Genomic DNA, 18,077 nt, shown 5'->3' with positions numbered 1-18,077 from the left:
TTTGTGAAACAATCCAACATAGCTTTCACCATCCAGGAATTTCTTGAATCATATTTATGTTTCTAAACTATTTCTTGCATCAAGTGTTCACTTTGTAGCAAGTTCATTGTCCTAAAATGGCACATACCAAAGTATCAAGAGGTTCCCTTATTCCTGAAAAGCTGTGATTGGATGAAGAAGACCTTGTTACCCTGCCTATATGATTTTTATTATAATCAGATGTTAATCTGTATCAGTCTCCATATTCAAAATTCACCTTCAAAATTATATGTTATTCACATGATGGTTGTCTTTATTTCATTTAGCTAGTATCATGACCTTATAAATGCAGTTTTGGTCATTTTCTCCTAAAATCTCATATTTACCCGTGTGAAAATACATCTCCTACTTCTTTGCCCTCTTATAAACTCTTCCTGTAATTTAATCCTCATGAGCTTTATTTTCCCTAATTTTAATTACTTAATATTTTGTAAAACATTTAAGAGATCACTGGTACGCTCTTTTTTTCAATCATCTATGCATTTAAACAGTGTGTTGCAATAAGAAATAGTACTGTTAATCAGAAGACCAGAGTCCTAGTTTTACCCATAAAAATGAACTATATGTGCATTTAAATAAGGTTTATATAAGGTTATATAAGGTTTATTCTGATTCTAAAATTGTCATGATTATTTAGAAATAAAAATATGAAATATGACATTATTCAAAACCAATAAAGGTTTGAAATCTATTAAAAATCTACAAAGAATTCAAGTATTTCACCTTTTCCCCTGATTTGATATTAAACTGTAATCCTTCATCTTTCACTTACAGCATGCTGTAAGTTGCTGTAGCTGCTATTGACACAAAGACAAAATATAATGTCTAAATATTGTGTACTTGTTTTTTAAATGAATACTTTTGTTTAAAATTGTCTTTTACATAAATTCTTGATTCCCTTTTCACAACTTTTCCATTCCCCATGCTACTGCAATCAATCACTCATGATAGAAAATTATTCTCTTTTCTGTTTGCTAAAGCTCTTTTTAAAATACCGAGTTTCAAATTATCATCAATTCAAGAAACTTTGGAAAATGAACTTCATAATTTCCAGAATGAATATTTTGTTTCACTGGCTACCAGGACACCATCCTCTCCTAGATTTCTCCCCTCCTCACTCACCATTCCTTGGCAGTCTCCCTTGGTGATGCCTCCCATCCCTAAACGTCTGTTAGAATGCCCTAATGCTCATTCCTGGCCCCCTTCACTCTCCATCTACCCTCACTACTCATGAGTTTTAATCTAGTCCCATTACTTTAATGGGAAGATGACTTATGACTCCCCAGTTCATACTTCTAGCCCTAACCACTCACCTAACCTCCAGACTCCTAATTCCAATTTCCCACTAAATATCTCCAATCTATGCATAATAGACATTTCAAACTTAGCAAATAAAACTAAATATTTTGCTTTGATCCATCCATTGCACTCCAGTTTTTCCTGGTTCCATAACTCATCCAGTTGCTCAGGCCAAAAATGTTAGATTCATCCTTAAACTCTCACTTTCCCACAATTCCTATGTCCAGTCCATCAGAAATTCTTGCCAGCTCTAACTTGAAAATACATTCTGAATCCACCTACTTCTCACCTTACTCTTGCCATCTTTACTTACTCCAAGACATCATTGCTTGCCTCATGTAATGCAATAGGCAGCCTCTTCCACAACCTCCTTGCTTCTTCCCCTCTTGCCCCAATCCTTATAGTCTATAACCAATACAATAGCCAGAATAATAAAAAAAAAAAAAACCATAAATCATATCACATTATTTCGCAAAACCCGTTGCCATCACTCTTAGAATAAAAATTAAACTTTTTACCTGTCCTACTTGCTTTATTCAATGTTTCTTCTGCCCTACTCTCCAAACTCGTTTACTACTATTATTCTCTCACACACACATCCAGATTTTCTTTCTGCAGTGGCTTTCGCAACATCAGGGCCTTTGCACTTGCTATTCCCTAAAACCTGGAAGATTTTAAAAATCTGTAAGATTCCTCCAAGCAAGATCTTAGAAGGTATTTACATTTCATTTTGTAGAGACATTTGGTAGAAGACATTTTTGCAAAAGATAGATACATTTTACTTTGGCGGCTATTCACACATCTAGCAATTTCCAAGTTGGTTAAATAACAAATGTGAATTAATGAAGCTAAAATAAAAGAACTGTAGCTGGTGAGACCTATGTGTTTTAAACCGTGAACTTTGAGGAACTGTGGACATGCAAACTACACCATGGTTTCAGTGTTAATGTGTGAGAATTAGCTAAGGTATTTTCCAAATACTTATTACTCTCTAAAGAGCTTCTGAGCAGGAAATCAAAACAGGGCCTGTGGACCTGAATTTTATCAAGTACCTCAGTTGATTCTGTTGCAAATGGTTTTCAGTCAGCCCTTTGAGAGACACCAAGCTGGGGTATTTGCCCAGATATGATTACCAATGGTCATTCAAGTCACCAATGAGATACAATCGAGAATCAACAAATGACTGAAAAGAGTGACAAAAGAAGAAGAGGATCCAGTAAGGACCAGTAGAGACGTTATCCCAAGCACTCTTGGCTAGGAGTTTTACAAATCCATTCATATAAATGGACTGATAGTTAACAGCCAAATGGCACTGCATGTTTTTTTAAGTTGCTGAGTATTAAAGTGTATGGCTAAGCATCATAAGTTTTGTTAAATTATATTTTGGTTACTATAAAAGTAGGTGTACATTGTGTGTCATAGGTGTAGGGATATAGATGTGTAAATACATGTTGTCGTTTCAGTTCTTCAGCTGATACTTCATAATGTCTTTGTAACTTCTAAATGAAGGACCTCTTCAAATATTGTTTAGAAAAAAAAGATACCTGTTCAGCCCTGTCCACCTCCCTTTCTTCATCCCCTTCCTTGTCCCTTCCCTTCTTCTTTTTTTTTTTATATCTTTATTGGAGTATAATTGCTTTACAGTGTTGTGATCCCTTCCCTTCTTGAACAAATTAGTCCATTAAGTGAGGTAAAATAACCCTTTGTCAGCATGGGGGAGGTGGGCATTCAAGGAACCACATGACTTGGCATTGGGTCTCAGAGTCTGAGAAAGGGGAGAGGATGTCTGCATAAGGGAGCCTGGGGTTGACTGCTGAAGTCTGATTCGTGTGAAAGGGCATCCACATGAGGAAGTGGCCTTGGCAACCACTCTGTACAGATAGTCATAACCCACGCCAGGTGGAGAAAATGTGTGGGATGGGAAAGTGGCAGCTACAAGAATTTACTTAAATACAGGAAGATTGATCAAATAAGTAAGGATATTAAGGATATGGTAATCAGTGTTTTTTTTAATATCTGTGGAGGGAGTTAAAATATGAAAAGGGCAATGAAATGAATGAAAGGGTGTTGAAAGGGAATGGAGGATGTTAATGTGAACATATGATTTTCAATATAGAGACATTATAGAACTAAACATAGACAATATGTATGCATACGTTTATGAATACGTGTAAATGGTTACAAATATGTGCTTTCATATGTGTGTATGTATATATGTACATAAATCCCCTAGCTTTGCCTATTGAGAGTACCTGGGACCACTACTTCCCAAGAGCAATGAATACACCTAGTGTCCAGATCTTGGTTTCTAAATACAGCTCTCCAACTGAAGGAACTAAAGCTCTTTGGAGAAATGGCCGATTCTAGAGCTACTACAGGGAAAATATAAGATGACCCTAGAACATATTATTGTTTCAAGAAGTAAGGGATCAGCCATAAAAAGAAACGACATTGAGTTATTTGTAGTGAGGTGGATGGACCTAGAGTCTGTCATACAGAGTGAAGTAAGTCAGAAAGAGAAAAAAAAATACCGTATGCTAACACATATATATGGAATCTAAAGAAAAAAAAAAAATGGTTCTGAAGAACCTAGGGGCAAGACAGGAATAAAGACGCAGATGTAGAGAATGGACTTGAGGACATGGGGAGGGGGAAGGGTAAGCTGGGACGGTGTAAGAGAGTGGCATGGACATATATACACTACCAAATATAAAACCGATAGCTAGTGGGAAGCAGCCGCATAGCACAGGGAGATCAGCTCGGTGCTTTGTGACCACCTAGAGGGGTGGGGTAGGGAGGGTGGGAGGGAGGGAGATGCAAGAGGGAGGAGATATGGGGGTGTATGCATATGTATAGCTGATTCACTTTGTTATAAAGCAGAAACTAGCACACCATTGTAAAGCAATTATACTCCAATAAAGATGTTAAAAAAAAAAAAAAGAAGAAGGGAGATATCAAAGAATAATTGGGAAACATCAAAGGATATAGAAGCCAAACTGAAGGGGTTTCCACTGGACAAATCTTGAACAATCTAAGCCTCAAAATAAATAATGGTAGAAACATATTATAGTCAATTGAATAAAATAGGAGTCTATGAGTTCATACTGATTTAAATAATTAAATTGAATAAATTATGTTTGATGAGGAACAGGATATTTACATAATTACAAAGTGCCTTACCACAAAAATTATTAATAATGAAGGAGAAAAACATAACTTTACAATGGAGATGACTGGGTGATAAACCTTAATCAAATGAGTAAAATAATATTCCAGTAAGGTTACAAGTTAAAAGTTTGCCGAAATTGTTTGATAGGAAGCAGTGAGAAGAACAGAGCTTCACCACTGTGTTAATCCTGCCAACTACACATATCCTGAATAATGATGAGACAAATACAAACAGCTAAATCCTACAAAATAACTGATCCATATTCTTTAAAATTTTCTAGTTCATGAAATTCAAGGGAAGCCTGAGAAAATTTTCCAGATTAAAAAACTAAAGAGACAGGACAACTAAATGCAACATATGACGCTGGGCTGATCCTTTTATTATGAAGGACATGATTGGGATAATTGACAAAACTTGAAAGAGGTCTGAGGATTAGTAGCACTGTAGTAATGTGTCAGTGTTAATTTCCTGATTTTCATGATTATATTTGGATACATGTTTGTAGGAAATACTAGAGGATTTGGGGGAGACATTGCATTGTGTTGGCAACTACTCTCAAATGGTTTGGGAAATAAATTATTTTTATTGTCATTTCAACCTTTCTTTAATTTTTGAGATCATTCAAAAAAGGCAAAGAAAGAGGAGAAGACCCATGAGTCAGGTAATCCTCCTTTTCCTGGCGACTCACATAGTTAAAAGCTCAGTTTACAATGGTGGTCAGCTTTTCAGTCTATTTGTGCTAATTTCTGTTACTAACAACATAGCATCTTATTTTCTATTTGAGGTTTTTGGATTTTTCCTAATTATGCTTTCGCTTTTTACTCTATCAAATGTCTATGAATTTGATAAAGTCCTCGGTATTAAAACAAGATCAGTAAGATTCATAAAAATAAAAATCAGTTCTTGGAGAAATTTATAAATTTCTACCTGCATTCAAATTGGAGTAAGTTGGCAAGAAATTTATAAGGGAAAATACTATAAGGAGCACTCCCATTCAGAAACTCAAAATGGTTGCATGTGTTTATCCTGTAAGAGGTCTGTGATGAAACAGCAGGATGAAGGCTCTATGTCCAAACTTAAATGCAATCTTTTAAATCACCTTTCATGTCAGGCCATGTAAGAACTGGGTAATTCAATAAGTAAATTAGAACAATTCTTATTTTCAATAATTTCTTAGGTCAACACTTAGAATAATGAAAAACGTATCTTTAACTCCAAGAAATCTGGACAGTTATTAGTTAAAGCAAATGTGTTGTCCTACTGGCCTACACCTGGTTATAAACAGCAGTACGACTTCAGAAAACCCTGGACACTGAGTGGACTTTCTAAATATAGCTTTTTCTTTCTATAAAGATGTTTTACAAGAATGCTATCTTTTGTGAAAATGTGGCCTTTATAAAGGGTACACAGACACTAAGGTCTGTGACTTTTAGACCTAGAAAAGATTTGAAATATTTTCTTAGCCTGGGAATCCACATTTTAGAGGCATAGAAAGAGAAACCCAATGAAATTAAATATTTTGCCCACCATCAAATGGCAAACAAGTAATAACGACAGCACTCAAGACTCTGTCTTCTAAATCCATTGAATGCAGCATAAATAGATTGCAATAACTGCTTATTTTCATTGTCCTCAACACCACATTCCTTCTGTGCCTTATCCCTCTTCTTTTAAAAGGGATGACAACATTATCTGCAAACTTTATCTATAACTAATTTTTTTTTAATTTTGCTGTTTTGTAACTCATTTTTGAAAAATTCTGTTTCTATGTTGAAAATGTGTAAGGACATTTACCTTCTTTCTTGAAACACCTCTGCCTGCATTTATCACATTTTATTGTTGAACTATTGTGTAGCAATAAGTACGAAAGCACATCTAGTAGAGGAGATAATGTCAGAGGCAACAAGGTGTGTGTATGGGGGGGGCGGGGTTAGAGTTGACATACCTTAAAGGGAGATGAGGAGAGAGGGAAGAGAATAGAAATTTTATTTATTTGAAAAAATATGATGGCAAGTTAGACAATGTTTGGCTAAACTTAATACAATATAGCTTTCCTTAACTTAAATTTCAGGTTAACTTCCACTCTTTACATTGTCACAGACTAGGGAATAAACAAAGCAAAAAGATTTTTGTGTACCACCATTTTGTGTTAATTTCATAAAGATTTCTACAAGACTTTTTAAAAATAAATTGAAAAACGAAAGTCTTGTCTTTAGCTTATTTTCCCTGCATGCTTGCACTTTAATAAGTTGATAAATGACATTTAAACTCAATAGTTATGATTAATTCTGTCCCACAATTTTTAAAAGCACTGGGGATTGTGTGCGCATGCAGGCGCGCACCTTTACAACCAGTAAAATAAAGTTCATGATCAAAAAATTATTATCATTTAGACTATTGAATAAAATCAGATATGATAGAGGGGCCAGCCGTTGGTAGGTTTAAAAGTCACCCTAGGTGATCAATTCATGCAGCAGTGTTGCAGGTCTCTCTTTAGATGAAGCACTTAGAAGTATAACCAAGCATGGCTCTTATTTCATATCTGAGACCTGTTTTATTTAGAGTTCTTTGGCAAGTGCTTGCTGTATGTGTTTTTATAGTCTTTGGTTGTGCTATAAAAATATCAAAATTATGAATTAACAGATATGCAAAAGTGAAATCCTAGAAGATAGGATAAATATGAAGTCCTCTAATTATCACTCAAATAAGTTTCGTTGACACAGAACTGGGAATCAGATAAAGACATTAATAATTCATAATGCTGAAATTAAAATCTTCTAGTTACAGTACAAAAGAAATCCTAATTTGTACCACAAGGTAATGAATTCAGTACTTTTCATTTGTTAAATATTTGCTTATTACCCTGCACCGTGCATATAACACTGTTCCAAAATTTGGAGGACAAACAGGAAAAACAGAAACTCTCTACCCTCAAGTTGTTTATACTGCAGTCAGTGAAATTTCTCTACTTTGAGATCTTTTAATTCCTCAGTTCATTGTAACATCTTCTTCAGATGAATTATTTTTTATTTGTTAAAACCAATGTTTAGCACTTTTAAATAGTTTCTTCAATGTTCCTGATAGTGAAATAGAGTCATAAAGCTAATTTCCAATACTAATTATAGAGTTGATAGGAGAAATGCTCAAGATTGATAGTAAAGTGATTTCGATAATCTACAAAATGTCGTAAGGTTTCCCAGATAACAACTTGTCTCCCAGACAAAAATGCACTTATTATTTATATTCCAAGCTTATAAAAATTTTTGTATTTTAATCATATAGAGATTTTACAACATCTTTTAATTCACATTTTAAGATATTTTGTTCAGTAGATTATCTCATTTTAAACTATTGATTTATATATACATACTATGTAAATATTAGTATATATTTCTCAATGGCTAGATTAGTGCTTTCTTAACTACTTAAATTTGTTTAATTCATATTGTTGTTCTTCAGCATTTCTTTTACTCACTGGAGCCTATCCTACTGACTTCAAAAAGCCTGAAAAATCTGAAAATCCCATTTAAAGTAACTGTATGGAAAATCTTTAAAATAACATATAATAATGGTAGAGAAGAAGAGTATTTCACATTGTGCTGAAGATCATTCCATTAATAAAGAGATTAATCAATAATGCTAACATTCAGACATATAATAAAAATGAAAAACATTAATCATAATACTGAGCAATGACACTTTCAATAAAGGGAGATATTAAATATTGTATAGGAAACTAGTATCTGCAAAGCAGATAAGTTGGCAATGATTATACATATATTTAAAATATGTTGAAGCAGTCATAGACAGTTTTTCTTTTTGGCTGAAAAGAGGCATATTGAAGTGTTTAAGCACTACTTCAACTGGAATAGATATTTAGACACTCTACAGAAAACACATGATTGCAGAAGAGCAGATATTAGCAGGTGTGTGAATGTGTATGTCTTTAATTAATGCATTTTCATTCATTCAAAAAGGAGAAGAATGCCAAATTTACTTTAAAGGTGGCATTGTGTTATGTTAAAGTTCCATTCTTAGACTTTTGCTGCTGTTGCTGTTCCTTTAGTATTCACCAAAGAGTACCGTCCTGTCATTTATCCAAGTTAGAAATCTAGAAGCAATCCTAGGATTCTCATTATAGGGTCCCCTACCTTCATGCTCCCCACTCAATAAGTAACAAATTCTTGGCTCTCCTACATAGGAAAGCTCTCTCCAATGTACGCCTGCTCTGTCACTCTCCAGGTCCAGCATCTCTGCCTCAGCCTCCCACTGAAGTCACTTCTAGTTCATTCTGTGCAGGGCCATTTTTAAACCTTCCTCAGTCCTAGGCAATTGCCCTTTTAGAAGCTTTACCCTAAATGTTATCAAATGCATTAAAATGTGCCCAAGTCACATATCCAATATAATTTATAGATAACTATATGAAAGCTGAGTAACATTGCTGTTGTAGTAATATTAGTTGAAACTATTAATTACACAAGTTTTTATCTCAATTTTGCAGATATTTTTTCATATTCTGGAGCCATATTTTTCAGGTGTCAAACAATTTTCTAAGTCCCTCTCAAACTCCTATTCCCTAGTGAGTGTGCTTTTACTGTCACAGGGTTGAACAGCCCAGACAGCAAGATGTCTGAAGATGAAGACCATCACATGGATGAGTAAATCAGATATGTGGAAGTTGGAATGCAAAGTGTTTGTAGAAAAAAATATACAAATCAAGGAAGAAATTGCAGTGTCAATTAATATGATGTATATCAGATGATAGTATTAAAAAGCCAGGTTCTGCAGGGATGTCAATAAAATATCACCCTACACAGTAATGTCTCAACACCACAGTATGTGAACTGCTTACATATTAAAAAAAAAAAAAAAATAGGGATGGCAAACCATCAACAAAAAATTAAGTACAGTATGTTCCAAAATGAATGTTGGAAAATGGCAACTGGTTTTGTAAGTGGTTAAATCACCTATCAGTTTCATGACAATATTTCTAAACCTTTAATATTCCATCTTTAAAACTGAGATAATGAACATTCCTCTTTGATAAATTTGTTGATGAATTTAAACTATACAATTCACATAAACTTCTTAGTGTTGTATCTGGCAAATACTTGATCTTTTTGTTATTATTGATAAATAATTAGTAAACAATAGCTGTTTTGTTATTATGGTCATTATTACAACTTAGAACAGACCAGAAAATATTACTGAGATTGATTTGATCTTTCATTGTGCTTTTAAAGATGGAAAAGTTAATAATGAGTTATTTTGAGAAGAAATGTGTCGATGTTCTAATGTCCTTGCAAAAACTAAATATTTATTGGATGTAGAAAAAATAGTCTTAGTTTAATGAGGAGGTATAGATTTTAAAAGTATCTTTCCTCCTTGGACTCAATAGAGAGCCAGAAAAGGAGATTAAACAAAGGATTTAGAAAGTATAATATAATAAAGAACAGCACCAGCTCTTGACTCTTAATGCTTTTGTGGTTTTGATGTGAATAACCCCAGGTCCCCATTCTGACATCAGTACTACCACTCACTGTGTAAGACATGGTCAAGTCGATTAACCTCTCTCTGCTTTAGTTTCTTCATCTGTAATGTGCAAGTAATATTATTTGTCAGTTGCCAACCAGTAGTACTTCTTCAGCTAATTGACTGTCTCAGCAGGGATGCTGCAAAGATTAGCTAATAAGTGATTTATAAACCTTTTGAAATATTAAATAAATGATGTAAAAAGCCTTAACAAAAGAAGGACAGAACAAATCATTCCATGCATTAATTCGCTACTTTAGTCATATATATTTTATAAAAAACTTAAAGAGAGGTAACCTTCCATAAAGTGAAAATAGGATAGATTACTTGGAATTCTACAGTGATTTTTGTTGCTGTTATTTTTAAAAAATCTTCTGTCATAATTAAGAATACACAGAAGAAAAAGTGTATTAGAGGAAATGATTACAGTTCATCTCTTTATATTGATGATAAGTATTATGAGACAGGAAAATGAAATGAATAAGAATAAAGAAACCTGCTTTCTGAGCTATCAATACTTTTACTATTGACAATGGGATAACCTTGACAAATTTACTTTACCAATAAGGATCTTGAGTATGATGATTAAAAATAAATCTACAATATACTTTTTGCAGATGTAAGAACAACATACAAAATCCTGTGCCAAGCATTCTGAGGGGACTCAAAAATCAAAGACCCAGATCTCAAGGAACATATAATATAGGAAGAAGAGCAACATGAAAATAATTAATTCTTGCATAGTGCCAAATTAAATAAATATTATAATAAAGTTACTCATTTTACCTGGAGATGGGGAGGTGTTGTAGCTTATAAACTGGGCTTGAAAGATGAGGAGGATTTTGTTGTCATTGGGAGAGAAGGTCACTCCAGGTTGAGAAAAACAGCATGAGAAGACCAATAAGAGAACACCAGAGATATAGCAAGTGTCTGCTATGATCTAACTTAGTATACATGGGAGAGATAGTATAGGGAAAAAAGCTAGTAAATTAGGTTGGGTTCACATTCCTGAGGGCCATGCAAATAAAGTTACAACTATGTTTTGAGGGTTCCCAGGAGCCACTGAAGATTTTTGAGTATTTTATGTTTAATAAAGTTAATTCTGGCAAAAGTGTAAAGGGTAACTTGGAAAAGAATAAGTTTAGATAAGTAAGTAGTTAGCCTATAATTGCAATAGTCAAGAAAGAGATGATGAAGGGAGTGACCAAAGAATGGAAATGAAGAATATTTAAGAAGCATTGAATGGATAGAATTAAAACAATGAGGTTTGAGAATTGATTAGATGGGAAGAATTAGTGAGATGGAAGTAATTGAACACAATTCTAAGATTTCTATTAATATCATGGATACCTAAGAAAATAGTAGTAATATACACTAAAATGATAAGGATAATAAATAGTTTGGGGGGGGTGGAGGTAGAGATGCAGCAAAGAGATTCCATTTGAACTTACTGAATTTGAGTTTTTAAGGACAAACATGGGGGAATATCCCATAGGCAGTAAAAATTCCCAAGCTACGCTTCAGAAGAATATCAGGCCCCCAAATTATAGATTTGATAGCCGTCTATACACAGTTGGAAATTAAGACAATTGGGGTAAATGAGATTACCAAACAGAACATAAAGAACAAAAGAGAGAAAAAATATTATTTAATAGTTAAGTGAGGGAAAGAGCAAGAAGAAATATAAGAAGATTATGAGGGAATCAAGAGTACAGTAGGGCTTCCCTGGTGGCGCAGTGGTTGAGAATCCGCCTGCCAATGCAGGGGACACCGGTTCGAGCCCTGGTCTGGGAAGATCCCACATGCCACGGAGCGGCTGGGCCTGTAAGCCACAACTACTGAGCCTGCGCATCTGGAGCCTGTGCTCCGCAACAAGAGGGGCTGCGATAGTGAGAGGCCCGCGCACCGCGATGAAGAGTGACCCCCACCACTTGCCGCAACTAGAGAAAGCCCTCGCACAGAAACGAAGACCCAACACAGCCAAAAATAAATAAATTAATAAATAAAAATTAAAATGGAGATTTCTTTAAAAAAAAAAAAAAAGAGTACAGTAACTATCAGAGCCAAGGGAGAAAGATGTTTCAAGAAGAGAGGAATAACAATGTAAAATGTTGTATACAATTTGATATAGATGATTACTGTGAAAAATCTATTGAATTTTGTGATTAATCTGTAATGGTTTTTCTCTGAGAAAACAATTCTGGTAAATTGATAGATATGTAAGTTAAATTGCAAAGGAATTAAAAATAAAGCATTGTAAAGGATGCAGGAAAATTAGTATCTACTTCTTTTTCTGTAAGTTTGAGAGTAAATGAAAGTAAAAGGTGAGCGACAAAAAGAACAGAGCTAAAAGATGAAATATATTTTATAACAGGGAAAATGTAAATAATTTTATAGGCATTGGAGAAGCAGGGAAAAGAAAGACTCCAGAAGCACAAAGCAGGATTGAAGGAAAAATAATAGGAGAGAAGATAGAATCAAGAGCACCAGTCAGGTATTAATGTTGGCAAAAGGACTCAAATAAAAAGATGGCAATTTTGATGTGATGATAAAGAAACAGCAGTTGAAGGAATTTATATAGGATGACCTTGACATTCTCCGTAAAGTCATTAGGCAAGATTTTCTATAGAGCGTAAGCAGATGAAATACAAGTGAGACTTAAGAAACACAAAACAATGAAGAAATTTCTGTTTTTAAGGATGGTGAACGGGTCAGCCAGAAATCAAGAAAGGAATTTATGAATAGCTTTGAGGTCACTTGTTGCCTAATTAGACAGTGAAAATATTTTCTTAAGATAGCCTGTGCTTCTGGCTTTATAACATTTTTAGGCTTAGATTTCTCATTACAAAGTTTTGATTTGTTAAGCACTGTGGAAAGAAAAAACAAAAAAGGATTTGAATCTGGGCTAAAGGAAGTTTCAGAGAAGAAGTTAAGTAATAATACAATTGACTAGGTGATGAATTTTCAAAAACAATATGAAAATGTGCCCATGTCAAAACAAGGAAAAATATATATATAATCTTGAATGAAGGCATAAGGATCGCAATTATCACATAACTGGGGATCAGAGATGAATTGATGAATAGAGAGAAGATTGAGAAGAATAACCATTAGTATCAAATGTTAGAAATTTTTGAACTTGAGAATTTTTATTATACACTGAAAATCAGGGAAGAAGTGAAGAACTCCCCCCAACAAACGTAGATGGGTTATTATTTCTAGTAGTATTAGTCAAAAACTTACTGTGAAAACCATCAAAGACTGCCTATTTTTTCTCATATTAGGCAAAATTTATTCTAGCAATATTTTGTGATTAAAAAAGTCAGTGCCTTGGATTTAGAACAAAAGAGGGTTTGACTTCGCAGAGTTAATATGTGTTGGCATCATTCTGTGATACAACTCAGTATATGAGATTACTTTTTTTTAAGTGTGCTTTTGATAGGACACTATTCAAACTCTTCTAAAGGACAATACGTGTCCCATTATACCAAATGGCATTCTAGAGCATGCAATGTCATGATCTGGCGCAGGATTTATAATTATGCCTTAACAGAGGAGACTTCTGTGGAAATTTTCAAGTTGTTGCTATTAACAGGGTATGGTCCTTGATTTCTTCTTTGTTGTCACTTACTCCAAAATGTGACTAGAATATAGCCCAATTCAAGGAAAAGGGGAACTAAGGTAGCATCAAGTTCTGGCACCCTGTCTGAGCTCATGAGACTTAATTTGAAGCCCTCTGATTTGTGAGATTGTGGGGGTTGTTCTTAGAAATAAGCTATTAGATTGTTTGTAAGCCTGAATTAGATAAATAAGTAATATTCTTATACAGGAAAAGAAAAGAGAAAAAGATAGATAGTATTGTACTTAGCATGGAAATAACTGATTATTTCCAGAATATTTTAGGAATCAAAAACTTGCTTAGTTAAGTTCTTTACAAAAGGGTTCCCTTCTCTAATCCGTAGTGTTTGTCGGATAGCTTCCTGTTACTGTGTAGATCAACAGTTCTCAAAATTTGGTCCCCCCAACTCCTGCATGTCCCCAAAACCCTTTCAGTCATTCCCTGAGATACTTTCAGTGGATTCACAAGTTTAAAATAATTTTCATAATAATACAGATGCTATTTACCTTTTTCACTTGGCTGCCATTTGCACTAATGGTGCAAAATCATGGTGGGGAAAACTGCTGACACCTTAGCACGAATCAAGTCAGTAGCAGCAAACTCTACTAGTAAGCCTGGTATTCTTCACTGCCACACACTCAGAGTTAATATTTTTAAAATGCAAGATGTACCTAAGAATGTACTTGATTAAGGAGTAAAAATATACTAATTTCGTCAAATCTTGACCCTTGAGTAGAGGTCTTTTTAATATTCTGTGTGATGAAATGGTAAGTCAGTGAAGATGTACCAAATTGCATGGTTGTCTCAAGTAAGTACTTGTGTGACTGCTTGGGTTGAGAGCTAAATTAGCCACTTTTCTCATGAATCACCATTTTTACTTGAAAGAACAACTGACAAGCAAACTGTGGTTTTTTCAAACTTGGATATTTGGCAGAGATTTTCTTGAAACTGAACAAAGTTAGCTTGTCACTTCAAGAGAAGCAAAATCCAACTGTATCTGTTGCCAATGATAAAATCTGAGTTTTCAAATAAAAATTACAATTTTGGAAAACTTATTATCGGCCCCTGTGAACTTGTCAGTTTCTCAATTCTTAAAGAATTTTCTGTTGAGATAGGTGGCATTACTAACAAATGTGATATTGTATAATGAAATAAGCTACTATTTGGAAATTTTGCATAACCTAGTGAACCAATATTTTTCCAAGTGACCAATACCTGATATTTTTAAGAATACACATGGGCAAAAGATCCATTTAAGGTGCAAAGTAGACAATAGATTTTAATTAAACAGTAAGGGAAGCATATTGATATGGTTTTAGATTCCACATTGCAAAATTTAAAAATCCATAATTATCTGAAAAAGCTATTAAAATTCTCCTCACTTTTCCAACTAAGAAATCTGTGTGAGGCCAGATTTTCTTCATATACTTCAACTAAAACAACATATTGAGACATTGAATGCAGAAGCAGTTATGAGAAACCAGATGTCTTTTATTAAGCCAGACATTTGCAAAACTAAGCCAGAGAATTTCAAAATGTAAAACAATGCCATTCTTGTCACTATTTTATTTTGGCTTTGGAATGTATATTTCATTTCACTAAAAATATACTATTTATTGAAACGTAATGGGCTTGTTATTTATATTTTAAGTGAATTAATAAATATTTAAAATTTACAGTCTTAATTTCACATATGGTAAATATTGGCAGATATAACTATATAAACAAAATCTCATTCGGGTTCTCAGTAATTTTTGATAATGTAATGGATATCTGAGACCAAAACGTTTCAGAAACACTAATGTAGACCAAGTCTTAAGCACATAGGAAACTACTCAAGGACTTTTAGCAAACTTCACATGATTTCATAAAGTAACAATGGAGAAGTCATGTAACTGCATTTGTAATAATGGTAGAGGAAGAATTTTCCTTCTCTTTTAAAAAAAAATCATACCATTTATATTAGAGAGAAGACTTCAGTGCCTGCTGATGACATTCTCTCCATTCTTTCTTCCAAGTCTGTGAGTCTCATTTCATGTGTCCCCATTTACAGGAGTAAAATTAGCATGTTATCCAGTCACCATTTGGCTCATGACTCAATGTCACTATAAAAATCATTTAAGCAGCTTCCTAGACCCAACTTCTTTTAGAATACATCTATGCGGACGCTTCAATTTGTTTAATACAGGAGACGTAAGTACATACTTTTTCTAGACTCTTGCAGTCTATCTAAATCTATAAATTATGCTAGGGTGAAATCTGGTTTATTCTCTCAATTTGTGTAAATGATATTTAAAAAGATAGAGGGCATAAATAAGGGAAAGACCAACACAAATTATGAATCTCAGTTTAGAAATCCATTATACAAACAAAACAATTTTAGAATACCAATATACTGTTTCCTTTGTTAAAGAGGGAGAAAGTGAGACTTTTTTAAGAAGGGGGAAAAGAAAGCAAGGTTATTTCTTAGTCATGAATTTTGATTGGATTTTTAGATGTCAATATTTAGAAATGTATGCTTAAAAATTTAATCTAATTTTAAATAGTACAGTACTTAAATAATAAAATGTCTTTTCCTCCCTCTAATCAGACTTTGAATATTAGTATAATTAGCTCTTGTATATAACTAGATACAAAAAATAGCACCATATTATCTTGTTTATATCCAATACTACCATTTTGTCATGTCTAGAAAATTCTAATTATAGCAACATAAGTAGGAAGCTTTAGTGAAGAGTCAAAGCCCACTTTTGGTAAATTTTTCCAAGTTTTATTCTGATTAGTTTATTTTGCATAAGGCCAGAATGTGTGCTAAGTGCTACTCTATTAAATCTCTACCAGCTGCTGACACTTATTAGACTTTTTTTTTGACTTTTGTCATTTTTGGGTGAACATCTGTGAGCCATAGTCATTTGGCAACAGTTTCCCCAGAATTTCTAAGCTAACTACAAGTCATTATACAGTGATTATATTGGTGTAAAAGTTATTTCCAGTCTCTGGTAGTCATATCAATAAATTGAAAAGCTGTGTCAAGATATTTAGCTGAAAGGAAAAAAACATAGCTGCCATGCATGTAAAAATTACTGTTTTTGAGCACCTAATGGGAATTCATTAAGGAAGTATAATCATGGAGAGAGAGAAAAAGATACAGAGTTTATAACATGTATATGTTTTGTTTCAAAATGTAATTATATTCTTCATGCATGTATTTAAATATGTGCTATTTGTCAGCTATCTTTCTTTTTACTGAAAATTAAGTTTATTGTCTGGAGAAAACAAATCTAATAAAAGTGAAATACTACTTTATAATAATAACTATTATAATAATAATTATAATGGCTACCATAATTGAATGCCCAGTACTTTCTATGTTACCTTAGAGGTTTACAAGATGCACATCAATCTAGCAAGTATATTTCATAAATGCTTAAGAAGAAAAGGAGTTTACAGAATAACCTATTCTCACAATTCTCATTATTGTCTTTCACTCAATCCAATTGAAATCTAGATACACACATTTCAAAGGTGAACACAGTATACACATACATCTCTCATAACCCTGTTTCTTCTTCCATGTGCTCATTACTTAGGAGTACCCTAAATGAAAATTCAAATTAAGTTTTTGGTTCCCCTCTTATAAATAGAATTACCACCGTCACAGAAATTAACATTCCCAGTTATACAAATCATAACACAGTACTCCTTTTAATTCATATCTTCTCATGGAAAATGTCACCACTTTTTTCTCTCTCACTCCGATATTTCAAGTCTTCTTAAAACTATTATCAGCAAAGTGAATTAGATGTAAACTCCCACATACACGAGTATTATTATGACAGTCTACATTTAAAAAAATGATAATGGCAAAAAACAAGGAACTTTATTGCAAAATACAGTGTTCTTTATGCAAAACCCACAGACCTGGGTTCAAGTCATAGTTCCGTGTGTTATTTAGCAGTCACTTAACATCTCTGACTTATTTTCTTCAAATGAAAATGAGGATATTTTTGCCTACTTCATAACATTGTTATCAGATGAGAAATAATAGCAGTTGTGCTATTTTTAAAGCCTATGTTTTAAAAAGCCATAAAGAGACTAAGAATGAAAGACAATAACAATGACTTTGAGATGAGCTTATTCCTGTAACCTACTTCGCCTTCTTGTCAGATATATTTGATAGATATAAGAAGGTCAATGACTGATTCTAAATTTCCACAAAATGTGCCCTTATTTCAAAATGTGACCATAGAAAGAAATCGGTAAAGATATCCAATTCTAAATCTTTAAAGTAACATAGAAACTAAGTACTGCGTTGGTTAATGGTAGTGGAGTAGGTAATGAAAATATCATTATAATAGCACCGAATTCCTTCAAGGTCAAAAACTTTATGCAAATGTGTAGCTTACTCACAGACAGGCA

At 33.5% G+C, this 18,077-nt stretch overlaps 1 protein-coding gene across 5 annotated transcripts in view; it reads left to right on the top strand.

Annotated features, from left to right (window-relative positions):
* The window catches only part of PKIA (cAMP-dependent protein kinase inhibitor alpha), a 98,350-nt gene that overhangs the window by 69,301 nt on the left and 10,972 nt on the right, over window positions 1-18,077 (top strand). The window contains exon 1 of one of the 5 annotated variants that reach the window (XM_036830657.1): window positions 15,776-15,851. The exons of the other annotated variants lie outside the window; for them this stretch is intronic. The gene's annotated coding sequence lies outside the window, so the exon portion shown is untranslated. Of the gene's footprint in view, window positions 1-15,775; window positions 15,852-18,077 lie in introns of those variants that run through there. 5 annotated transcript variants of the gene reach the window in all.

This window comes from Balaenoptera musculus, chromosome 17 (genome assembly GCF_009873245.2).
Source record: "Balaenoptera musculus isolate JJ_BM4_2016_0621 chromosome 17, mBalMus1.pri.v3, whole genome shotgun sequence".
NCBI classification, from domain to species: Eukaryota; Metazoa; Chordata; class Mammalia; order Artiodactyla; family Balaenopteridae; genus Balaenoptera; species Balaenoptera musculus.
This window is presented reverse-complemented; position numbering and strand designations above follow the sequence as displayed.